This window comes from Oxyura jamaicensis, chromosome 1, assembly GCF_011077185.1.
Source record: "Oxyura jamaicensis isolate SHBP4307 breed ruddy duck chromosome 1, BPBGC_Ojam_1.0, whole genome shotgun sequence".
Classification (NCBI taxonomy): domain Eukaryota; kingdom Metazoa; phylum Chordata; class Aves; order Anseriformes; family Anatidae; genus Oxyura; species Oxyura jamaicensis.
The window spans coordinates 70,405,099-70,430,738 of record NC_048893.1 but is presented as its reverse complement, the minus strand read 5'-3'; the positions used below and the strand labels follow the sequence as shown (position 1 = coordinate 70,430,738).

Genomic DNA, 25,640 nt, shown 5'->3' with positions numbered 1-25,640 from the left:
TGCGCTTAAGGCTATTAAAAATGATGCAGGGTTTTAACCATCTGCTGCACTGGGTACTCTTCCCTGGTGCTGCAAATCTGTATTTTTGTAGAGAGAAGACATGCAGAGCTTTTGAATTACAAAGCTATATGTAAGTGTTTAAATATTTCATGAACTAGCGCCCTTAAAGGCAGCTCATTTTCAATTGCAAAATAGGTTTTAGCAGAATCGAAGTGGTTTTAATCAGCAGCCTGCCCTTAACAGTTCGTTACACCAGTGGTGGGGGTTTGCCTAAAAGGGGCACAGGTGTACTGCTGGAGCATAGCGTGCTGCTGCTTGAGAAAGGCTGTCACCGGGAGCAATGTAAACCTCAAGAAATGGCCAGTGGTAGAAACTGATCGTTTGTCTAGCCTCATGATTTTTATTTCTTAAAGGCTTTCAGGTTGAAGTGTGTGGGGCGACTGAACGCAAAGTCATCACTTGCACTTGAACAGCTGCTTATGTACGTAGCAGAATGAAATTATTTAATGAGTAACATGGAGATGGGCAAAGAAACCTGGCTGCGATCATGGCCTTGTGAACTGTAGTGACACATCCAGTTCACAAAGGAAGACCACTTCTAAATAATAACAGATGGAAGAAATGCTTTTTGAAGTGGTGAAGCTTCAATAAGAAAATAGCAGGAATCTTTAATGTGGTATTCTTCTCATAAATTAGTTTAACTGTTTAAGTGCCATAAGCAGCAAATGAAATATTTCAAATATTCATAAATCAGGATATAATATTTGGAGTAAGAGTTAAGAAAATTGGAGGTTATTGCCTCATAATTCATCTATGTATTTAAGATCAATTAGCAAGTTAATGGATAAAGAGGTTGTAGTCAAGTATTTGAGACATAGAGCTGCTTTGAAAATGCTTTAACAGTTTGCTTTTTTCTCTTGTAAGATCTGTCAGTACTGGATTGTTACCTAAAGTCACTGGTTATTATTTGTAACTGGGAGAACTGGATTTTCTTTAAATGAAACATCTACAATCTGCAAATGAATGTTACAAAAGGCATTTAATTTGTGAAGCCAATGTAGGGGCCCAGTTAAACCTCTTCTCAAAATTTTAATAATAAAAAAATGAAAGCTTTATTGTAGATATCTTGTAGATGAGGAGGTACCTTTTATTTATTTTTTTTTTAAGTTGAAGGTTGGGGGCTGTGTTTTGTCACCTGTTGCCTATTGCAGAAAAAGGGGGACATTCAGTGATCACTCAAGCTTGTGCGCAGAATTTACTGTCTGTCATTTCAGTGCAGTTCTGGAAGGAAAATAGCCTCTTTTCCACCCTGCTTTTAGGTGCCACATAAAACTGGACAATATGTTTGCTTCAGATAGTTCCAGAGAAGCATAATGAGGTGTTTAGTCACAATTTGGATGCAGTATTGGTAGAAAACAGTACAGGAACTGTGGGCTAGATTTTCAAGGGAATAGACCATGTAATCCAAGGCTGCCTAAATCCCAAACTGGTATCCAGGCAATGCTGGGACACTACATCATCTGTTTGGTTTTTGTGGGGCATTATCTGCTGAACATTTTATTTTTCCTGCAAGGTCTTCAGTATGGCTGGGGATTTTTTTTGTGTGTGTGTTAACCCTTGGATTGCCGCTTCCTTTCATGCAGAGCACCTTTGAATATATGAATGCAAGCAGTATGGAGTAAGTGAGCTTTTCTGACACAGAGTATGTGGATGGGAGGGCTTAGCTGGGGGTCAGTGTTACAGGCCAGTAAAATACTGACAGGCTAACATTTTGCTTGCTGTATTTGGATTTAAAAGTCAGTGCTGTGTACCAGAGCATTCCAGTATGGTGAAAGGTACATGTATCGCCTAATACTTTGCAGTTAAGAGGGAAGAAAAATCTGCATGAATAAGCATGTCTATAAACACTACAGCATTGATGTCATTCTTCAAGTTAATTGTATTTTACTATATGCACACGTGTGTATACATCAAGTGTACTGTATGTAACCTTGTATTATGCAGTCTTCAAGATTTCAAAATTGTATATTTGTAACCTATTATGATGTAGGACTATGTAAATGCCTCTGAACAGCCTTACTGATACTGAAAGTATATACTTTATTCATAAGAGTATTTTTCTGAGGAATCATACATGAATAAATTAGTAGGTAGTGAGATTACAAAATTCTTTTGCATTTGGCATCATACACTACCTATGTTATATGTTGTTATCCCACTAACATGTCTTAATATAACATTTTTATTTTGATATCAATTTGCTCTTTTGGGAAATACAGCATTAACATGCAGATTCTGGTCACATGTTTAGTTCTAAATTAAATAAACAAGCAGCTTATTTTAATATTATTTTCACAGCCCTAATAGTAATTGAACAATAGTATCTTTGTGCATATTTACCCCTAAATACGTATTTTTTGTTGTTGTTGAGTGATGGAGCTGATTATTTGAATATAAGTGTTTTTTTGTTTGTTTTGTTTTTAAAGTACTGGAAAAAGTAGTTTATTACTATGCATTTCTGTTCTATGTGGTTAAATAGAATATGAAATGTACTATAATTACTGTGTCATTTAAATAATAAATTAAAGTCAGCAGATGATACAATATTCAAAACAGTTTATAGCAACAATCTATTTCTATAATGTTCTAAGTACCGTAGAGTTATTGATGAAATAAATTTTATGAAATACAACAACAGTAAGTACATGTTGGGTGCTACTCTGCATTATTATACTGACTCTGTTAAAGGTACAGTGATCCAAATAGTTTAATAGTCTGGGTGAGGTTGAGTGATATATAAGCTGAGAAAGTTTTATTCAAATATTGCTTTTTTTTTTTTTTTTTTCCCACTGTAATAAAATCCAAGTTAAACAGATCTTCCCAGATTAAAATCCATGCAACCCCACTGACTGAAGAGAGAACCTCTGGAACATTTTTCAAAGCTTGTCTTGTGTTGGTTTCCATTGCAAAGTCAGTAGGCTTGTCCCAAGATACTCTGAAAAGCCTCAGATCTGTGATATTTATTTTATTTTTTTTTCCAGAGCCAGTGAAATAAGTGCTATATTAAATTCTAGAAGAGCAAGATGGCTCATATCTGCCATCAGTACGGAACACTTCTTAATGATGTTTCTTGTGATGATGTTTCTTTGAAATGAAACAGAAAATACAAATATATGTGTGCAAATATACTTACTAGTTTTTAATCTGCTTAATTAAATCAGCCATGTGGTATCTGGTGCCCATTAAAAATGTATTTAAGTTTCTTTTTTTTTTTTCAGTGCCTGGCTTAGAATGTATTTCATGGTCAGTGGAAAAAAATGAGGAAGATGAGGGTGTGGCTGCTGCTTTTAGAGGGCCTGGACATGCAGACAGGGATTGGCTTTGAAGTTGTGGTCCTTCATCATTACAAAATGAAGAATGCTTTTCGGTAAAACAGTTTTTTTTATTATTTTTTTTAAAATGAGAAATCAAGTAAGCATGTAATCCTGTTATTTCTTAATCCTTATTCATTAATTCTATATTAATGCATATTTATAAAGGATGGTCGGCTCTTACTCGAGTTCAGCAGCTTTATTTGCATTTCGTTTTGCCCCAGATTTCTCGACTCTTTCACTAATGACAACCCCCCCCCCAAAAAATAGTTCCAACATTTTCAGACCAATAAGGAAAATTGTTTGATGTTTCATTTATTGCAAATATCCACCAAAGGGCTGATCTTGTAGACTCTAAAGTGGGTCTGTAACTAGTTCTTAATTTTTATTTCCATGCACAATGCTGCAGCATTAGCCCCTAAACTGGCACGTATATACACAGTTTCCTCTGTGTTTTTTTTTATATTAGTACTGAAACTACATGACCATGAAAGGTTGGAATGAGATTTAGAGAATATTTTAAAGCAAAAAATTCTTGAGGGGTGAGATTTGTCGACAGCATTTCTAGTAATATTATATGTTTTAAAACTTGGGTTACACTGTGTACAAGGGCTGTTTGTTAATAATGCTTACTTACATTCTTAATTTTATGTAATAAATGTTAGTTATTTTTCTTTAGTGGTGTGGTATTACCACTCTACTTCTTCCTCTGCTGCATCAAATGTTATTCAAGTATTTTGAAAATGTGTGACTTACTGATGCTATGAGTGAAGGTGGTGCTGCAGAAACTTCTTTGGTAATATAACCACTTAGGTGTGATTACAGAATCTATTCCATGATCTCCTGTCTTATATTTGAGCTCATCATCTCTTGATTATATATTCTTGTTTTCCTTTGAAGAGCAGCAGCATGTGGGTTGTGGGGAAGTATCACATTTATGGTGAATTGTTAGCTACAAGACTGAAGGCTAAGTGTAGCAAACGACTGTACAAGTGCCAGCACCTGACACGCATTTTGGAATAATTACCAAATGTTTCTTTGCATGTAGTGATGTGTGCGTGGGGGAAAAAAAGATAATAAAATAAACAAGGAAGCACTTTTGTATGGTAAAACAGTATCTTATAAGTTCTTGCTAATTATTGAGAGAGAGGAAAAGCAGCTGGCTAACTCAACATATGTACATTTTAAGTATTTCTGTGAAGTTTGGGCAATACATTTGTAGAATTGTATCAGGCACAGTAGCTATCTTAGAGGATTAATTATTTCATTTTTATTACAGTGTACTTCCTGAGATTTTGTTGTTGTTGTTGTTACTGCTTTTGGGCATATGAAACACTTAAATGTAGAAGTTACTGCATTGGATTAGATTCACAGTCTAATTAATGCTAAGTCTACCCTGACGGTTCTTACAGGGGGTTGATTGGTAAGGGAATGCATGGCAAAAAGGACCAACATCTGATCCTTCTGGAATACCCTGTCCTTGTCAGAAAGCAGGCCAGCTAGATACCTTGGCCAATGGCTTTGTTATGGCTTTGCGCAAGTGTCTTTCAAGCAAACAGTCCCATTGAACGCTATATTTTTGATGGCTGCACATAGAACTGTGTTCTTTCAAAGTCACACCAATGTCCCTTCATAATGTACCATGGCACTGATTTCCAAGTGCTCAGCCTGTACTTTGTAAGATCATATAGACCTGTAGTTTAAACTTGCTGCTTGTTTAATTTCCTTGAATGGTCTCCTGTCCAAGACTGGAAATAGGTTTAAAAAAAAAGTCAGTGTACAGTTCTGGTTTCAAAAGTGTGCATCTCTGTGTTCCTAGTTGCTTACATGCTTGATAACAGTTTAGTCACTTTCTCTTGTTTTATGGCTGTCTTCTTGAGAGAAAAATCATTTTTGTAACCCGCACTTACACTCCTGTTAGTTCTGTAGCTTTAATGAGGTAAGCTAAAAAGAACTGTAGACAGCATTCTCCTTGAAGGTATTTTACTGGCATATATACACTGGAAAGTGGTATTTTCATTTTAGTTTTCTGAGCTTTTTTGCATGCATTATAAATTTTATCTATTTTTTATTTTTTTTGACAGTGCTGCATATATGTGAAAGATTTTGCTAACTTGTTGTGATGGCACCCAGGTCTTTCCCCTTTGTCAAGAGTGTTGCAGTATGACTTCTTTAGTAATTATAAAATAAATATTTATCATAGTGTTTTACATTTGCTCAACTTTGTTAAACCTCTTCAGTAACCCAAATACACTCCACGTGTCAACATTGCCCCTATGTTTTACAGCTGATTTTTCCAGCATCTAAATAGATACTAAAAGCTGATGCAAGTGTGGCTTCTGCATGCAACAACTGTTAACCTTTTCCTTCTAAAATGTCTTTTTATTCCCACATCTTGCTTTTGACTGCTTGGCTCATTTTTAATCATGAGTCTAACTTTTGCTTATGATTACTCTGTTTTCTTTATGGTCTATACAAGTCATGTTATCAAAGCCTTTTTGAAAGGCCAAATAAATAATAATTTCTTCTGTGGATCCAGTCCAATTTAAAAAAGACATTTTTCATTATGTTAGCAATGTTGTTTTTCTCTCCATTAGGTAATCTCTGTTTAGACATTCAGGTTATAATATTTTAAAGTAGCCTTCCAACCAGTTTACTAGATACTAGAATTCATTGGCATGTAATCTGGACCATTATTTGTGACTATTTTTAAGGAGTGATACCCTTTAATTCCAGGTAGGAGAGTGCATTTTTTTGGAAATGCTAACCTCAACCTTGAGCTGCCTCAGAGTTCCTTTATGTGTATGTTACTCCTCAGAATGTCTCATCTTTTAGTTTATCCAGTTATTTCATCACTTTCTATTTTATCAGCTGCTTTCTCAGCCTTTACTTACAGAAGAACAGATTAATGGGAGTTGTGGTCTAGAGGGTTCAGAAAATGATTTGATCACTTTAATATCACTTTGTTTGTTTCCTCCTATGATAGGCCTGACAACTTCTTTCTAAACTAAAGGCTGCCTCTGTATCTGCCTGGATTTCTGGGCATTGAGAGAGGTAGGATCAATTGCTCTGCCCAGAAGTGTACTGTGCAAGAACTGTGTCACCGAGTCACATTTCCTCCAACTCTCTTCCTGTTCTAGAGAAGGAACATTTTATTCCATAACTTCTTAGAGTGTAGTTTTACTTCCCTTTTTGGCTATAGGTAGTGCTGTTAGCTGGTGTGAAGGAGAAAGAACTGCAAAATGAAGGACATACAGGCTGAAGGAGGTATAGCCTTGAGTTTCCTTTGGAGAATTAGTGGGTATAGAGCTTTTTTTCTTTTTTCTTTTTTTTTTTTTTTTTAATACTCTTGATCAAGAACCCAGCTATCAAGAAATGCTAATATGGTCATACAGAGTGAGAAAGGGTGAGTTTACTCTTTTGCATGACTAAACATCTCCCCATCATAATCAGCTATTATCTTGTCTGTAGTGTTTCCCTCCTCTTTATTCACTCCCTTTGTTTCCCAGTACTATTTCAAACCTACCGGACAATTGTTGTGCAGTCTTCCTGCTTCTATGTCAATAAATTGTCCTTATGTCTTTGATTCTTTAGTTCAGTCCTTAAGCTCCTAATCTTGATTTTAAATATTACTTTCTATGTATATTATTTGTCCTACTAGTTTCAGTTCAGTGCTGTTTGGTTTTGGGAAAAGGTACCTCTTTGTCTCAACCTATTACAGAGCTTTTCTCAGTACGCAGTTTGCCCTTGTCCACCTACTACTTCTGTGTTTAGAGATTTTGTTAGCCTTTATTTCTGACTGATATGCTATGTCTGCATAATCTTTCATGCATAAAAGTAGTGTGTTTCCATGTAAGTCAGTGGGAAGATCTGATAAACATATAACATGACAATATAGCAGTGGATTTCCAAGTAGTTTATTTTAAATACCTGTTATATAGTTTTGCTTTTCTTAAGGTGCTTGTTTTGCTACGGACACTGACTTTTCTAAACTTGTCTGTCAAGGCTTTCTGTCTCCACTGTTTTTTCTTTGACCCCTGGTGTAATAAAAAGCCCAATATAAATCTAGGAATTTTGTAGTAGATTTTGGGGAACAGCAGTCACTGGAAATTGGATGAATTGATACAGAGCTTCTGGACACAGAAGTGGAGAGGTGAGAAAACATATAGGAGTGCCAGTCTTTCACCCACCTGCGGTGGGAAAGTCACCAGTCTTGATGCAAACACATGGTCTGGAAGTTTCTCCTTTTATGTTTGGCCACTTTGGAATCAGATGTGAGCCATCTGTCTCATTGGTGAGCCTTATGCGTTCCAGTGTGACATGGGTGCTACAAAGGCTTTTTCCTTTCAGTTATCTTGATGACAGTAATTTCAATCTCTTTCTACTGGGGTAAGGAAAGACCAGAAACAGCAGGAGTGAGGAACAGTGGTGGCGAGTTTTCATGAACAGAAAATACAATAAAGCAAATGTAATGTTATTTTTATTGGATTCTTGATTTCATTTCTCTCTTCAGATCCTTATAAAACAATTTGAAATGCATGGGTTCCTGCTATGAAGAAGCCTGCAAACATGAGAAGTTACTTCTTAAATATCCTGAGGAGGAGTGCAAAGAATCTTCCTTCTTCATCCTGCCTGTTTTTTGAGGATGCAGGGCTAGTAAGAGAGTGGAAGGGGCAGAGTGTACATGCAGGCTGGATATAATGAGACCCCAGCTTGCTACATCTGGAATGAGACATTTCATGCATTAATTCATGTTCCTAGAGACTAGAAAGCTGCATGTGTTGTGCTGGATTCAAAAATAGCTCTTTTGCACAAAGTGTCTGAGAACTGAAGGACACCCTCACTCCTGTCTCATATAGTTCATGTAGTTAAGTCTTGTATTGTGCTGCTGCAGGACCTTGTTTTGGAGCCTGGCACTCCTGGGCCTCCTTGCAAGATCTGCTGGCACGGTGGGTAATGTAGTGCTCATTCCACCTGCATTTGGCCCCTGTGGGGTCTGTCTAAGGTGCTGAGCTCCCTGCTCCAAAGACTTTGACCAGCATATCCCTATGTCTGGCCTTACTCCTGGAGTAAGTTTCTTCTGGAGACTTTAGCAACGTTTAGCCTCATCAGAAGTGTTTCTCAGTGACGGTCAAAGGGAAAGTATCTTTGTCTAAACCACTCCCTTCCCTGTGTTCTTTCTCCCAGCCTGGCTGAGTAGATGGCAACAATCTACTGCATCCTGGTGAGCAGTATCACCACAGATGAGGAAGCCAAGGCACAAAGCAGAAATTTGGGATAGTCCAACAGGCCACAGCATTAGAGGCGAGAATGGGAAGATGACAGTCCAGTGTGCTAACTGTCCATGTTGGTTCCTGTGTGTTACCAACACAGCATTAATGCAGCTGTTCCAGGAGATGCTTCTGTTGATATATCCCAAATTTAACAACAATATTGTTCTAAGATATTTTTAAAAGTTAGTAACAGCTCAACAGCAAAAGGTAAGTGCTTATATAGCCTGATGAAGCTTAGCTAGCAGCATACATGATTTCTCATAGGCAGTGTATTCCCCTTCCCCTTCCCTCCTGTTATATTCTCCAGCATCAGGCACTTTTGATTTGTATACTGCAGCTTATTTTGAAATTCACGTTTATGATAGCTACAAAGGATTATACTTTTTAATAACTGTTTTAAGACCCAAACAGTTTCATAAATCAACTCAACTTTTCAAAAGGAGTTGTGAAAATGAAGTGTACTGAGGTGGTCATTTTCACTTAATATATGTTGCTTAACTTTAAAAACAACTTCAAAACAGCGCACTTAACTGTGCAGAAAGAAGCCTGGATTTCAAAGGAAGACTGCATGAATTTTGTATGTATTTTTGCCCAGGAAATAATACACCATTGAGCCTTGGCGGCTGAAGGTGTCTCTATTTTAAAGGAGTGGAGGGAAGAAAAAAAGTGGAATAATTTAGTGACTGAAGAGTTGCCACTTGCATGAGCTCCATCCCTGGGGATATGACCTTTTAAATCCTCTTTAGTTAATGTATTGGTGATCTTTACTTAGGCAGAGTAAACAGTGCTGTTGTGAACAAAGGGGAGGTCATGCTTCCTGCATTACACTCTGACCCCGGGGTCGCGGCCTTTGTTCCCCGCTCAATGGGAATTGCTCTCCGAGGGCCACCACAAAATCGAGAACTAATTTCGGCGCGTGCTGGCGGGGAATGGCAGCGTACCGGGCCGTGCCGCGGAGATGCCGTGACTCTCCCTCGCTGAGGCCTGCCGCCCTGCCACCAGAGACTCAGTCACGCTGCTTGGGGCCTTGGCTCTTTTTCCTTCCCTTTTTTTTTTTTTTTTTTTTTTAATCCTTTCTCTTCTTCCCCCCACCAGCCTTTTCCAAGGGTAGGTGTGTTAGGTGAGGGCAAAAATGCAAAATTTCTCTTTCTTTTATGAGAAAAACTGCGTGGCAGTTGCAGCATTGAACTTAGGCCTCCAAGGTCAGAGCTGCATCTCAAAGTATTACTGTTTTCAAACATTGTTATTCAGCTTGCAAGGAAACGTGATGCTGTGTCCTATCAGATTGTACTTATCACCTTTCACATAACACTTTCTTTGTGTTGTGTGACATAAATAGACACACAGAGGTTTGTGAAACCAAGCTTAATTAAGTGTAGGATACTAAGCCAAAGTGAACTAGGGATTCCTCACATTTATAATTAATTTTATGCAAAAAAATACTGGTTTTTGTTTTGTTTTAGTTGTTGGCCTCAAAAGCAATTGATGGCAGATTGTGATTCATCTCAGTTTTAATTGCTGTGACCGGTAGACATATACAAACATAGTAACTGAGATAAATTATCTGGAAAATTTGCACAGGAAACCATCACCTTTCACTGGAAAATATTTATTATTTTTTCACCTCTATATGTTTTTCTTCTTCAGCAGTAATATCAGTGAAATAAAAGGATAGATCATAAAAATAAACTGCACATATATCTTAAGATAAACTTTCAGTTGAAATTTTTCTTTTCCACATTCCTTCCTTTTATCAAAAAAAAAAAAAAAGGAAGAAAAAAAAAAAAGCCCTTAATTGCTGATGAGAGGCAAGTTGTCTAAAGCCCAGTAGGGTTAGCACTAAGCACAGAAGGGATGTGTGTGCATGGGGTGAAATTAAAATGTTGCCATCACAAAAATAAGTAATACTATAGTAATAAGCTTTGATGCTTGTACAACTGTGGACACAACTCTATCTAAACATACCATCACGATAAAAATGTGCATTATAGTACATATTACTTCTTAGACTCAGGCATTTCAGGGCTTTTTCTCTTTTTATGTTGCTGTAAATCCCTGACAGGCTGCTGTGTTGGTATAATGCAGTACAGGGTGGGTTTACCTGATATTGCTTGCTTTGGGGATGTTGCTGCTGATACTAGCTGCTGCGGAATCTGCAGTTGTGTTTCTCCTGACTCCTTTTAGGCTGCTTGAGCAACAAGCGGGAAGTTGCACAATAGATGCTTCTTCATCTGCCTCTTCTCTATGGTTTTGGACACATACCACACTGGTGGAGCAGGAGGCTTTAGCCACCTTGGATGTCCACAGCACCGCTGCCTTTCCCAGAGCATCCTGCTCCACTGGCTCTTCACAGGGCAGGGCTGGACAGAGAACCTCCAGTAGTGCTGCTGCGTTTGCCGCACAGATCTACCTTCTCTACCATGCTCCTCTCTGAAGAAGAGAGCACACTGCTTTCTTTAACTGTTGCAGACTTCCAAGCCTTCTTTTTTTCTTTTTGCTTCTCCTTCAGATTATGTGCTGCAATATGGATTTGCTCAATACGGAGTATTGTAACTCTCTCTTGTATGAGACATTTTTTTCTCTTTCTGTCTTGCTTTCTCTTTCTCTCTCTCATTTTAATCCAGTCATTTCAAGTAAAATGGTAACATTTCCCTTACTCTTTTTGAAGTTCTGTTATTTTGCAAACACTCCCAATTGTCTGCTCTTATATTTATTCTGAAATACAGCAAAATAAACTATTTAAACAAAAAAGTGGCCAAGCAACTCAAATATCACTCCATTTTAATAAAAACTTACATTCAAAGCTGAGCCAAACGTGAACAGCACAGAGTTAGTATGCAAGTAGCAAGTGATGCTGAATACAGCAATACAGAAACCAACCCTTCTGTTCCCTTAATTTATTTGAAATTCCTGAGACTCCCAGTTTTAGATTTTAATGGAAGCTGGAGGGGAAAGCTATGCTTACTGTACCCATTGTCCAATAAAAATAATATTGTCAGGTTAGCATGCATATATTCTTCACTTATGTTCATTAGTTAAAATTAATGTGTTTACTAATGAAAATACAAGGTCCACACGCTTTCACCATGTGTTCTTCAGTAGTGGTGTTTTTTTTCTGTTATCTGCAGGATTTTAAAGAATAAAGAAAGTGTAAAGGCAATGTCAGTTGCATTTATTTTTGTTGTGGGGTTGGTTTTTGGTGTGTTTTTTGTTGTTGTTTTTCATCTGTTTGTTTTGCCTTAAAGCACTGGTGGGGTCATGTTTTGTCTGGAGTTGAAGATTTGTAGGGGAATTTTAATGTGGATAGCTGCTTAGAGTAAAATGAAAATAAAGAAAACATTTCACCAGTATTCAAATTTTATACTTTTTTTTCCTCAAAATTATATTGGAACCCTAGAATAAGTACCACATGTGCCTGCTTGAAAAGAAAGCTTTTTTTTTTTTTTTTTTTTTTTTCCCTGAGTGCATTAAGTATTTCAACATATGTATGAAAATAATCTAAGATGTGGTAGTAAAAGTGCTTCTTCCAAAATCTTCTTAATGAGTGGAGCTTTTTGGAATTTTTCCGCTTTGGATACACCTGAGTAAAAACTCTCAAGATATTTGTGGTAAAGTTATCTTTTCCCTCCTTCCCTCCTTCCTTCCCTTTTTCCCCCCTCTACTGTTTAAAAAGAGCTTTATGCCTGACAAAGTTTGTGTGAAAAGAGCAGGGCATAGTCTATTTTACTGTGTGAACTTGAGTCCTTAGCATTGCTGTTTCTGTCCATATTTATCCAGCTAGAATACCTTATAAAGCTTAACTGTGTCTTTGTCTTTTCAAGACCTTTCTTATTTCCTAGACAAAAATGTAACTGAAATTAGAGATGTGAACTCCTACATTATTTTTTCTAAACTTACTTTATCAAAATTGTTTCCAAATGTAATCCCTGCAGTGAAAACTAAGTAAAAACTATTTGTATTAAAAAGTATCCTCTGTAAGCAACTGTTATACACCTGTCCTGCCTTTAATATGAAGCCATTTCTATTACCCATTGATTTTTTAATTATTTTTTTTGATTCTTTGGACAATGATTTGCTATATTTCTAAGGAAAGAAAAAAAAATAAAAATTAAAAAACTGTCTGGTAGAACATGAGTTTGGTCAGACTTCAGATGTAGAAATTCCTGAGTCTATTCTTTACTTTTTTTTTTTTTTTTTTTTTTTTACCTTTTTCTAAATACTGAACTACCAAATACATATTTAGGCCCATTGTAACTTAGTAAAATTCATTTCAAGTAAATGCTTATTTGCCCATTTTGTTTTTAGGTAAAGTCTCTTCTTCTACCTCTTTCCTTGAAGTACTTGAATTAAAAATAAATATGTTTAAGTATATTTTGTTAAAGTTTCAAAATGCTGCATGTATAGATAGCTGCATATCATACAGTTATATATGTGGGGTTTTAAATTAATATTGGGGTGAACAGAAAATAAAAGAGAGACTTTAGTTAGTTGCACCTGTAAAAATAAAAATACTTCTTCCCTGTGATACTACTGTTACATTTTTCTACAGTACGAGAATACCATCCTTATGCTTTCCATAGGCATTATCTGCTTTGGACAGAAAAATGTGTGACAGCCTCAAAATGGCATTCCTTGCTAGGGAAATGCAAAGACAAAAGCTAGAATAACACAGTAGTTCCAGCACAAAATGGTCTTTTCCAATGGATTAAATTTCTTACCATGATTAAGGTTTTGGCCACTTGCTGGCCAGTAAAAGGTGAACACTAATAGAGTAAATCTGATATTCCTATAAAAATTTTCCTCTGTACAAATGGGATACCCATTTGCTATCTGAGCATGTGTGTAAGTACAGTGTTAAAGCAAAATTGTGTTTTGCAGATCCCCACAATGAATCTCAAGTATCTGTTTTGCTCTCCCCTATGTGCTGAAAGCTTACAGCATTGCCAGCTGAGTGCTGGAACAAAATTCTGCTTTGTGTGTGCAGTGCGTTAGTAGATGAAATACCTGATCTTTATGACAGTTTCCCTAATTGTTTCAGGTCTATTAAGGGAATGAGGTCTTAAATTCAGGTAGTTACGGAACAGGTAGTTGGTTGTACATGTTCCCTGAATGTAGTGGTGAGCTGTTATGGTAATGGTGAAGGGATAAAATTAATGCGGTTAAAGTACGAACTTTTTTTGTATAGTTCTTATGCTACATTTTAGATATTTTGCATTCTTTAAATGCCACATTTATTTGTATAACTAGAAAAAAACAATTAGTCCTAAAGCATGCCTCCCACGGTTTTCCTGTTAAAATTCAAATTTAACCCTTTATTAGTAACCTTTAGGTTGCATTATTAAATTAGTATGATTTATACTGAGCGATATCATATAAACAGAACAGTCTTACTCTAATAGTCTTTACACTTACCAGCCTGTTGTAACATGAGTCTATGCAAGTACTTATACAAATACATATCTCATCAGTAGGTCTACCATGTTACACACAGCACACATACATGTGTGTACATATACACAGAAGAGAATGAAGTATGACATTTTTTTAAAACAGTTGTTGGTTGGAGGGGGAATTGTTTTCTTTTCTTACAGCTAAATGATGGAAGCTATTTAGGCTTTGGATGACAACTTTGATTTTGGTATTTGGCTTTAAAAGTTTTTGAAAAGAAGATGTATTTCTAATTCAGTCAGGGAGAGTCTCACTGTCTTGTTGCCAGGAGACAAAATGTGTCTGTCTTTTTTTTTTTCCTTCCATGATTTTCTTATTAAATTGCTTGTTTGCACTAGAAAAAAACACTGCAGTTTTCTTGAATTTGTACCAAGAAAAATTGATTGCATGATAATGCAATATTAATTAATTAATGCAATGTTAATAATGTGTTCTGGGAATATAAAATTAAGAGCTGACCTTTTAAGATCTCAATCCACCTAAAATCTCCAGTAACACGTATTTATGCCTTGGCAAAAAATGGTTAAGTTTGAAACTTAAAATTTCCGTGGATTTGTCACTGATATCCCCTGAGAATTTTCAGTATTTTGAAAAGGAAGTGTTTTTAAACAACTCAAAAAATAACTCATTAGGAAAGTCTGGAAGCAGCTTTTCATAATTTTCTCTTTTATTTTTTTTTTTTTTTGGTGATGCCAGTGTTATCATTTGTATTGCACTTTATTAGCATAGATAGCATAGTAAAAACCCAAGTAAATATTTTGCTTATAAGAGTGTTTGTAGAAGCTTTGTCATGTTGCAATAAGCTTCATTAAAATAATGCATATTAAATTATGGCATACATTTAATCCCAGTGGATGCTAATTAATCTTTTACAAAGTAAAATGAGAAATTACAGAGAAATATATTTTGCCATAAACTCCTGGTTTGCTGGCAATACCAAAATGACACTCTCTTTTTAAAAATATTTTACACGATATCTAATGCCAAGGTGACAGAATGCAAAGGTCTCTTCTTTCCATACAAACATAACTGGTTCGAGAGACGGTGATATGGTTGATATGGTGATATTCCAAACTGAGGCCTTGCTGCTACATCTGCTTTTGTGCTCCACAGCTGAAAGTGCACGACTGCAGCTGGTGTTAGTGGAGTTCACTTGAACTTCCACTGCTGCAAGTTTCATAATGCTGTGCATTGTTCACAGCATGTATTTGGGAGTCGGGTGGTAGCCCCTTAAAATCTTCTAAGAATCTTTATATGTATTCTGTCATTTTTGTCAAATGTGAAATGCATGTGTATATGTATCACAGAATGCTTAAATGTATCTCTGTATGGGAATACGTATTTCTAGACAAAGGAAATACAAAATTGCATATGTGTGTGGCATTTTGTTTACTAAAACTGAAAAACTGCAGAATACTGTTAAGGCTGAATATGTAAATTTAGACACCCTTTCAAAGTGTAAGAATTTTGATAATGAATACAAGTGTGACAACTTTATAATATGTATAACATGACAGAGGGGAAAAAAATGATTCCCAGGAAGACAGTTCATGGAACACAAGTTTTATAAAGTATTGAATCAAAGATGGTGTTTTTTATTTCACAACCGTAATCTATGCTTGCAATAAATAATGTAAAGCCTGTATTATCTACACAGATAAATACATTAATACTTTCAATGGGACTATTACACCATTGACATTATATTTTATGTTAATAACAGTAATGTGTCAATATCGTTCATGTTACGAGATTTTTTTGTAAGAGGGATTTAAATTTACCAGTGCCAATATACTCTGCTACATTCTGAGACTCCAGTAATATTTTAGATAGCCAAGTGAGACAGATGAATCTAAGATGCACCTCACATACCAGATATTTTAGTTTTAAAGGGTTAAAGAGAAATATTTAACTGTAAAAATAAAGTTGCATATATAAAATAGATATGATACTAATATTCAGCGCATAAAGTAATACCTGTGAATTCTCTGTCAATAACCATTCTGGATTAAGTATTTTTGTATGTACTAAATTGCAACTATGCTATGAATATGTTATCACTATGGACAACCCTTTTTATTTTCTTCAACATATGAATATTTTTCACCCTTACTAATATTTCAATACAAAAACACACATGGCAGTTTCTGTGGTATGTTCCCTTTTTTGTTCCCACTGCAATTTACTTTGTTCAGCACTGTAGCACCCTATTGCAATTAAAAATCAGATACTCTTAACATATCACAAAACTTGTCAGTTGACAGTTCTTGCCTAGTTGAAAAGCCTGTGAGTAATTTGCAATATTGAAGGTATTTTAATCCCCCTTTTTTTTTGTAAACCTAAGAAATTTAAAATTTTCATTATAGATGTCATCGTGTGCATTTGCTTACTTTTTGCAGCTTATCCTTCTCTAAAAAATAGCATATTATTATTTTTCAATAAGATATTTACCTTCTTTATTTCTTTATTTCTCTTTCTTTCTCTCTTTTTCTTTCTTTCTCTCTCTCTTTCTCTCTCTCTCTCTCTTTCTCTCTTTCTTTCTCTCTTCTTCCTTTTTTTTTTTTTTAATTCCTCCCTCCCCCAAGTAGCTGTTTCTGCAGGGCATCCAACTTTAAGCAGACCTGCCCATTTAAATAAACAGAGGGGTGGTGTGTTTTAAAATCCAATAGCTCATTTTAACTCCACGTTCCTAGTGAATTCAGGAGAAAAATATTGACAGAACAGAATATTTGTAGTTGGGGAACTGGAGATGTCAGTCACTGCCGAAGGTGCAGTAATAGTGGATGGTAAGAGTCTTTTGACATTTGTAGGTTGAGAGAGCTTTGCATGTGAAATGTGGCATTTCCTAGGAAGAGTGCTGTCTCTTTTCCCTCTGAGCGTAGCTGGAGGTCCTGCAGATGAGGGAAGTCTCTGCTTTTTCTGTCGGAGTTACAAACCCTTGGTGGCCATTTCTGACTCCTGGGCTGGCTGATGCCTGCCACGAGTGGTAGCCGGGGATCGAGAGCCCCGGGCACCCTCCGAGTGGTGCGGGGAACCGGGGGCTTCAGGGCATTTGCACCTGCAGAGGCTGCAGGCCGGCCCAGGTGAACGGATCCTGCCGAGGTGGCAGGAGTGCCGTGGGCTTCCAAAAGAGAGCAGGAGACAGCGATCTGCAGCGTGGAGCTGCACCATCAGTGCTCAGCATGAGGAATAGGCTGCAGTCTGTCAGAGCATGAATTGGTATGATCAGGGGAAACTGGATGTATTTTAAAGCTTAGTTACATCATCAATAAAACAAAATTGTGATGCTTTACAGCTGAGGAGCTTTCTTCTTATCTGGTGATAAAACTAGATGTGAGCGTACCGCTGCTTAGTTTCCAGCCTGGACCTCCTTCACAAATACATGCTGCAGTTACATTAGCCTCCGGGATCTTTGTAGCATATTTATGATAAATAAGTAGAAGCCAACAAATAAAATCTTATCCTGAGCTTTGATTTGTTGCTTGTGATGTAAATTTTCATCAGTAAGCATGGTATATATTATCAAAATATTAATACCATCAGTTTTGGGCATACAACTTTGTATAGTTAGAAATTAATAAATAGTTGCAAGATAAACAAAATTGTGTTGGTAACACTCTTTAAAAAACTGCTAATGCCATGCACTGTTTAATGCCTCCTTTCCTTGAAAAAAATAAAAATAAATAAATAAAAACTTGTCCTACTGCCAGATTTTCATTTCTGTTGATACCAGTTTAATGCCAAGTTTGCTGTAAAACATTACTGTTAAAATACAGTGTACTGAAAGAAATGTTTTTGAAAAATGCTTCATTATGTTTTTGTAGGGAAGGATGTTGGAAATAAATCCTTCTTCAGCAATGCCTTTACAGTTTGGAATTGCTTACTTCAAAATTGTCTTTATTTGGTATTTGAATGTTTTTCCCCCTTAAATTAATACACCACTGATCCACTGGAATTAATGTGAGTTAATTCAACAATAGAATAGAACTTTCCCAACCTATATAATACGTAATTACTTCCTTTCTATGAAGTGTCCTTTCTATGAAGTACAGGTATAATCCCGCAGAGCACCTTCGATCCCTTTAGAGAACTATAGGCAAGACTGCTTTTATTTTATTTATTTATTTCATTTGTGAAGAGTGTCTTTAAATAGAAATGTTCTCCAAATGTTAAGTATAGCTATTCTTAGTGATAGTTCTTATATACTGGAATTATTTTAATGATATGATAAGTAAAAATTCAAAAAAGTGAGTTTGCACTCATGGATAGCTTTATCCTAAAAGTCTAACATGTTTGATAGGATTATTTTTCTAAAAAGATACATACCTGCTAATTTTTTATTAAACATTTCTGGAGGTTGTTAGACTGGAAAACATCCAATCTTTAAAATGATCTATATTATTTAGAAAGAAAAAAATCACAAATCTCTTCAGAGATAGTTTGTTGCCTGTATTGCATAAAAAGTAGACTATTTTTTCTTGTTAAAATACAAGACAAATTAGTGCATTAGCAGAAGTATCTATTAATGAGTTTCCAATAAACAGAACTTGTGATAAGAGTAAAGAAAAGGGTTATAAAATTATGTAATAGTATAAACAAACTTCAGTGCAAAACTGTCACCATATTACCATTTTAGTAATTTCAATTTATTCACAGATAATTAATGTTGAAATAATTTCTCCCCTTTGTTTTTGGAATTGCATTTCTCCTAAGTAAAGCTTGCAGGCTAGACTTCACTTAATTGCTTTTCTGAGTCCTTATTTTTTATTACTGTAGCAACCTAAAATTAGATGACTTGCAATCTTATTTTACATCTATGGTGACACATATAATGCATTTGTGTATCTTGTGTAAAGAAGGATAACGTACAGTGAATGAGTCTGAGCTACAACTGTGCAGAGGAGTTACCTTCAACCCTCCAAATGTAGTACAATTATCTCAGTTATGAGACAGGCAGAAGCAGAGATGAAACTCAGGTGCCTTCACATTTTTACAAAAAGTGAGAGAGAAAGAGATATGTACGTAAAGTAAAAGAGTAGGGAGGTCTGTATTTTTATATATATAAATAGAATAATAAATAATGTGCTGAAAATAGTGTCCGAGAGAAAGGGTGAAGAGTCATTCAGAAATCCTATTAAATGCAAGTAAAACACTGCCAGCTAAGTTATTTATATACTTGAGTCTAATCCTTCCTTAAAAAATATGTCTGTCTTCTATATTACATTGGCATCAAAAGTTGTTGAATGCACTATCCCATGTAATCTCTTCTCTTCTGTGCAGGGTTAACATTCTCATCTGTGCATGTCTGTTAAAATAAATACTATCACGAGTGTCATTATTTTTAAACAAAAATTATAAGAGTTTTAGCTGGACACTATGGCTATCTGTTGCAGTCTGTTATCCAGAAGTTCTGCTTGCTTTTACTTTTTAACTACCTAGAATGTATGAATACATATCCTCCACAGCCCGTATACAACAGATACCTCAGTTGTTAGAAGAAGAGTTCAGAATTACTAGGTGTGACATAAAACTTTGTGGGAAAGTTTCTGTTTAAATATCTTGTCAGCTACATCCTGATAATCTCGAGTCCATTTTTACTGTAATTCTCAAAAAATAAATATTAAAAAGATTTTGTGGTTTCACACTATTAAAAAAAAAAAAAAAAAAAAAAAAAAAAAGGAGGGAGAGAGAAAAGGTGGTGGGGTAAACCATAAAACATATATTTGGCTTACAAAAGAAATGTTTATTATCCTCAGAATGCCAGTGGTTGTGCATTTTCTTGAGATTTGAGGCTGGATAAAAATGTGCAACAGAGGTTCCCTAAATATGTCACTACAATAGTCATTCAAGATGTGGCACAGCCAGCAAGTTCTGAGAAATCCACGTGCCACACTATACTTCCTACGCTTAGCTAATATTGTGTTTTAATAGAGTGTATTCACAGTTACTGTGTCATGTCTGAAAACAATGAAAAGGGTTTTAATATACTTTATGATGTATAGGTGGAAAGTGTGTCCTGTCAAATGCAGGATACACTGTTCTTAGTAATTCTTGCTTTTGGCAACCTTATCAGGCAGAGTGCATGCAGCTCTTGGGATGGCTGCTTTACAAGCTATTGTAAATAGCATTAAGGCTTTGTCACTGTTCTTACCACAGCTGATCATTTAAATACTTTATTTTTAGAAGACAGTAAGTTTATATAAGAGGGAAATACATCGTAGAAAAAACCTGCGAAGACCTCTGCTCCATTTTGCAGGATCGTGCCTTTCTAAGCAGAATGTTGGAGAGCAGCCTCTCTGGATGGGATCTGAGAGTTGTGAGAAATAGAAACTCAATTTTCCATTGCATTTTTTAATCATCTTTTGATCAATATTTAGAGGAACAAAACATCAATATCTTTTTTTTTTTTTTTTTTTTTTTTTTTCCCTTGGAGTATTTTACAAAGTCTTAGAAACACAATATTGACTTTTCCAGTTAGTTCAAACTGCCTAACTGTTTTAAAAGAACATCAGGGAAGCGATGATAGCATAAGCAAAATAAATATTAAATCAGGGGGACAACTATGACTTTCCTTAAGTAACCACACAATCCTCTTTTTTCTTATGGTAACATATTTTCCACAAAGAAGACTCTTCAAGGTTGAATCCTGTAGTCTCTCTCTCTCTCTCTCTCTCTTTCTCTCTCTCTTTTTTCTTTTTTCCTTCACACAGGGCAAATCAAATGCTGAAGAACATTTTTTGTTAGGAAAGCACATAAAATTTTTTTGAATATACCAATAACAGAAGAAGTATATATATTTTTACTGCAACATGGAGATCTCATTGGTTGAGTGAAATGGCGAGATGTGACGCAAAAGGACACTTGGACGGGTAGAAATGCTGATGTATGCCAAAGCAGGCGTACCAAGAAATGCTGTTGCTATGAGAGAAACAGAGGGGGAGAGAAAGAGAGATCGTGAGAGAGCAAGTTGTGGAGGCCTTATTTTCTCCTTTTTGGCTCATAGCATAGAGACTGCAACATCTCTAGTCTCTAGCAGGAAGGGTTTAGAAGCCTTAGGTGGGTATTTTCATCGGACTAAGCATTTAGAGGAGGGGAGGGAGGAGAAAGAGAAGCAGGCCACCTTAGAGAATGAAAGCAATTGGAAAGAAGGAGACTATATGCTAAACCAATGATCTGTGCTACGATAGATACACAAATTAGTACAACAGATGAAGCAGCTTAGCTCGTTATCCACCTGATGGTATTAAGACTTGCAACTTAAAATTACAGAATTAAAATGCATGGACATACACAGACACACGTACAGTTATAATGATCCCACCTTTTCAGCTCGAATTATCCAGCTGAGATAGCGTTGTCTCTTGTGTAACATTCTTAAGAGCTTCCATGAGTTCACCTTATGAGTCCATTAGCCTTAAAAGGGGGAAAATAATTTGCAAATTTGCAAAAAAAAAAAAAAAAAAAAAAAAAAAGTTTTTTTTTTTTTTTTTTTTTTGTCTCTCTTCTTCAGCAAGGGGGAAAAAAAGTTTGTGCTATGAACTTAGCCTAGCAGCTTCTGGAACCAGAGCCAAAAGGGGGAGGAAGTTGTTTTACAATAGCGTTACAGTGATCTGCCACAAATGGAAAAAGCCAAATGTTGGACTCTGCAAAGAGAAAAATTATTATTCTCCCCCTCGTTTCCCTTCTTTTGCCCCTTCAGAGAAAGAGAAAAAAAAAAAAAAAAAAAAGGAAGGTTTCGCTAGACGTTCCTTTCCTTTTTTAATTACTTTTTATAAGTAATGGAAAGATTATCTTACTTGCATATTCCATGGCAAGCATGAAGGAAAGAAGTATCAAAGGGACGTTTAAAAAATGCACTTGGTAACTAGCAACGGGACTTTTGGCACGATTCCTTGAGTTTGCTTGAGGTTATGGAGGGGGGATGGGAAGAAGAAAAGCAAGTCTACGCAGTACGTTTTCTTTAAAAAAGGAGGGGGGGGGAGGGCGGATGGAGGAAAACCTATATAAAACTTTTTTTTTTTTAAAAAAAAAGGGCGCGGGCGCGGGGGGGAAATGTGCATTTCTCCTCTGAAGCTGAATCCTCAGGCATTTGTGGCCCATCTTTGCAGTCTGATATGTTTTTGTGTGAGTATGTGTAAGCGCTCTCAATCAAACAGCAATCATGGCAGCTGTTTTTCTTCCAGCACAGCAGTTGAGCTGTCTCGCCCAAATGCTTATCAGCTTTTGACTCTGTGCCAAGATAGTTATAAGGGCCAAGCAGCCTGTGCTTGGCTGTGCAGCTGGTTTAGAAGTAAGGGCATGAGAAAACAAAATCACCGAGCTTTTTTGTCACATACAGCATTTACTTTTTATTTTTCTCCTCTCTTTCTCCCCTCCTCCTCTGAATCTCCATTTGCAGTTTGGTGCGTTTTTCGTGCCGCAGTTTAGCAGTCCTCACGTAGTGCTTTACCATACCTAGGTGAGGCAAATCAGAGGAACCCGGCGCTCCCCCCCCCCTCCCCCCCCAAATCCCGGAAGATATTTTCGTAGGGCCTTCACTTCTATCCCACCCCCCAGTTAAAAGCTTCATTAGCCAGGCTGCGTCGCTGTGGATCCCGGCGCGGTGTCGCTTCGTTTCTTCCCAGGGCCCTGGCCCACCCCGGCTCTGGGCCTGAACCCGGGCCGCGGGCGCTAAGGCCGAGCCTGCTCACGCAGTGCCGTGCCTCTTTTTCATCATCAGCTCTGGTCCTCTGCGTTTCGCTAGCTCACGTCCTCCTCCTCCTCCTCCTCCTCCTCCTCCTCCTCCTCCTCCTCCTCTCGCCGAGCCAGATTGCTCCAGTCGCTCGCAAGGGGGAGGCTGGACTCTGGAAAAAAAGGCTGCTGCTGCTCGCATTCCTGCTGCAAGGGCCTCCCCTTCAGACGGCCTTTGCCAGAGCAGAACTTTTAAAATTGCTGCAAATAGGAAAATAGGAGCTTTTTTATTATTTTCTTTCTTTTATTTTTTTTTCTTTTCCTTCCTCTCTCTGCTTTATTTAACCCTCATCTTTCAATGTTTAAGAGCTGGGCTAATTTTCCATCATCTCTTCTGGGCTTTGCTTGGCTGTACTGTACATTGCAATGTGGAGGTTAAAGCTCCAAGTATTTTCCCCTCCGCTGATCCTTTTCTCTCTCTCCCTCTCTTCTCCGTCTCTTTTTCCTTGGTTAAAGAAATTGATTTCTTTGACTGAGCGATGAATCGGGCTTTGCTAGTTTGTATGCTGTGAGAACGAAGCCTTTTACTTGTGGTTCCCCCCCCCCCTTTCTCCCCCCCCAATCATCAGTGCACAGTGCTGCCTACAGAACAAGCCACTAGTTCTCTGGCTTTCTCTTTCTCTTTAGTAGGAATATATTTTTAGTGGTTTTAAGTTATAGAGATAACGTGAAATAGGGCGGCTGATGTCCCTCCAAGCCCCTTGCAATCTGAAATGGAAACGGGGGGGGGGGGGGGGAAAGGACTGCTGTGGGGACAGGAGGTACAAAGGCTACCTCGTCCCTGCGAGCCTCTCCCTGCTGAGGAGGGAAGAGGGGATGTGGGACAGGTGCCAGCTCCTAGACAAAAGAAGTAAAATAGGCGATAAAGTGGGGGGGAGAAGGGGGGTGGAATTAATAGCCAACAAAAATAGGAGTCGCAGATCTCTGAGAGGCAGCCCTGGCGAGAGTGGTGGTGCCTAGCCGGCCTTTTTTTTTTCGGAATATTTCCGTAGCCGTGGGTTGAAAGGGGAGAGTTGCGGTATACTTTTATTCTCGTTTTCTCTGCAGATGTTTGAAAGCGTGAAGGCAGGGTGGAGGGTGCCTTTTTTTTTTTTTTTTTTTCCTCCTTTCCTCCTTCCTCTCTGCTGAATAATTCATAGTGTCAGCGGTGAAGCCAGGACTATTAGCATGCATCAGACATGCTGTTTGTCTGTTTGCTAACATTCTTCATTCAAGACTTGTTAACTACCAGACAAGCTTAACACGCTTCTCTCTTTCCCCTCCCTCTCTCCCTCCCTCCCCTTCTCCCTCCTCTCTCCCTTCCCTTCCCCTCCATGCCACCCCTCGCAGCCTCCCATTGTTGTCGCGGGGAGCTGGCAGCAGGGGCACTTGTGGCAGGGGCAGCATGCGGAGGAGCCGCCGAGGTAAGGACCGCTTGCCTTTCCTCGCAGGCTTGCGTGTGCCCGGGGGAAGCCGCCGGCTCGCCGCTTGCCTGCCTGCCTCTCCTTCCTGCGAAGTGAAGCCGTGAGTCGGCACTGGGCTGCCCCCTGCCCGAGCCCCGCGGGGCGGCAGCAGCAAGTTTTGGAAAGTCGGCGTGCACCGCGCTGCCCCTCGCCTCCAGCCGCCTGCCGGAGAGACGCGGGGCTCAACACCCCCGGGGCTTCCTGTCCCCGGTGCGCTTGGGATTTATTTTATTTTATTTTCGGTGGGGGTTATTCTCCCTCCTTGCCAAGCCGGCCCCTCCCTTCGCTCGGCTGTCGAAAGCCGGCGAAGCTTCCTTTTCTGCGCAGACAAAGGTCGATCACAGCTTTTATTTCTGAATGCAAATGTTCTAGGACTTGTGCCAGTTGCGCCTTCATTGATTGTAATGTAGCTTCGTGCTTCAATGGCAATTCTCCCCCTCTCCCCACCTCTTTTTTTTTTTTTTTTTTTTTTAATAGAAGCTCAAGGAAAGGAAAGATACGAACAAAGTTGGGCGGTGCAAGTTTTTTCACATCTATTTTATATTTCAGCGTGCTTGCAGCGTTGTTAAACATCAGTGTGCAGAGCAGTTACAGCGGAGCTGGTAACACGGCCGTGGGTTTTTTTGCCACTCGTACGCCTGTGCACCAGTGTACACGCTCGCCTTTCTTGACTAATATTCTTGAGGTAACTATGTGATGATCTTCAGTAACTGTAGCTCATTGCAATTGCCTTTCCTGACTGTCTTAGCAATGTGAATTTGGACGTGAAGATTTCCAGGGTTCGTATTTAAATTCTTGTAGTACCTGGAATTGTTCAGGATGAGTTCATAATTGCCATTTTTATCACCTGTTTTTAAGGCTATTTTGGATAGCCTTTAAAGGTCCATAAGTGTATTTTCCCCTTTATCTCCTGTGTGCGCACACGGGCACATGCTCATGCTCACTCCCACTCTCTTTCTCTTTCTTTTCGGGTGTTAATGAAGGAATTTATTTAACTATATTGCTTCCATATTTGAGTAATGCCATTTATAGAGCAAAGTAGCATATGGTTATAGATGTTCTGAGTTAGGTACAATCTGGCAGAGGGTTGCACATTTAAGATTTATAACTACTCTGAAATTGGCAGACCTGTAATACTTACTCTCTATGCTTTATTTAGACAAGTGCATGTGCAAAGTAAAGTAGCTAGAAAAAAATATATTTTAAAGATCCTCTATGAGAAATCTAGTTCTTTCATATGTATTTGTAAAACAGAATGCTTTCCTCTACACTGAAAAATCTGGACACTTACATAAAATATTTGAGTCTCTTCCTTTAATTTTATTTATATCCACGAATTATTTATAAATAAGAAAGCAAATCCATATGAACCCCCT

The 25,640-nt window shown here is 37.7% G+C and overlaps 3 long non-coding RNA genes across 3 annotated transcripts in view; 1 reads left to right on the top strand and 2 right to left on the bottom strand.

Moving 5' to 3' along the window:
* The window catches only part of LOC118155656, a 111,688-nt gene extending 105,008 nt beyond the window's left edge, over nt 1-6,680 (top strand). The window contains exons 7-9 of the long non-coding RNA XR_004745939.1: nt 1,644-1,678; nt 3,279-3,427; nt 6,358-6,680. This is a non-coding gene — a long non-coding RNA (uncharacterized LOC118155656). The remainder of the gene's footprint in view (nt 1-1,643; nt 1,679-3,278; nt 3,428-6,357) is intronic.
* The window catches only part of LOC118155691, a 36,955-nt gene continuing 14,573 nt past the window's right edge, over nt 3,259-25,640 (bottom strand). The window contains exon 3 of the long non-coding RNA XR_004745971.1: nt 3,259-3,420. This is a non-coding gene — a long non-coding RNA (uncharacterized LOC118155691). The remainder of the gene's footprint in view (nt 3,421-25,640) is intronic.
* Nucleotides 19,821-21,530, bottom strand: LOC118155679. The gene is made up of 2 exons (XR_004745964.1): nt 21,414-21,530; nt 19,821-21,010 (listed from the first exon to the last, which is right to left on the bottom strand). It is a non-coding gene; the product is annotated as an uncharacterized LOC118155679 (long non-coding RNA).